Source organism: Cyanistes caeruleus, chromosome 9, assembly GCF_971803275.1.
Source record: "Cyanistes caeruleus chromosome 9, bCyaCae1.hap1.1, whole genome shotgun sequence".
Classification (NCBI taxonomy): domain Eukaryota; kingdom Metazoa; phylum Chordata; class Aves; order Passeriformes; family Paridae; genus Cyanistes; species Cyanistes caeruleus.
Window position 1 is genome coordinate 32,800,881 of NC_141709.1, and position 977 is coordinate 32,801,857.

The window sequence follows — 977 nt, forward strand, 5'->3', positions numbered from 1 at the left end:
GAAAAGGGGCTCTGGAGCAGGAACTAGAAGGGTATTGGGGGTGAGAACAATTCAGTTTCCCTACACTGCAACAGTCCCCTATAAAAAACCAAAACTTCCATCTTTTCACAAGGGTTTAGGATTTTCTGTGTGTCCCACTCGTAACTGTGGCACTGAGAGCTCTCAGCACGGCCTTTCTGCAAGTGTAGGCTGAGGGGTATCGGGACACAAAATGGGAATCTTTGTCTCCAGAGGCTGTGAAATCCCAAACCCGCCGTGTTTCCCCCAGGAACCTGCCTGGTCCTTGGCAGCCTGAGGAAGGGCTGTGAGGTGTGACAGAGAAATGAAGGTGGGAGCCCAGGTCTCATCAGCCCTGTGGCCAGCAGAGCCCGGGCCCATCCTTCCCCCATACCCAAACATTAGTTTTGGGTCTATCCCTTTCCTTTGTCCTTGAGGTGGCCTCGGGGGGTGATAAAGTGAGAGTCACCCGATCCACCTTGTGTGGAACTGGAAATGGTTCTTAACAGCCCCAGCTGCTGCCGAGGCAAAAGCCTGGTACAGCAGGAGGTCAGAGGGTGCTCAGAGGCTGGGTGTGGATGAGGGGCTGAGCAGCAGGAGCTGGATGGACAACTCCATCTCCCTAAAAACACCCGATTTAGGAATGCCACGGGGGAGGTTCTGCTGTGCCTCACTGCTGTCCATCAGCACCTTTGCTCTTGGTTCCTGTACAAGCTCAATGCTGTTCTTCCAGGACTGCCCAGAACTGCTCCATTTAGGCCAGCACAGTCAGTTCCAGACTCTTCTCTGATCCATAACTGTTTAACTTCCAGCTCCAGAGGTTACAGCCAGGTTATAGAAACTCTGACCTCCAAAGCCAGGGCTGAGGCACCCTACACACACACAACCCCCAGCTGAAAGCCTGACAGACCAGGGGGAAATGAGAACACAATTCCCTCAAACACTTCCAAACCTTCTTCCCAGTCTGACTGCACAGGCAG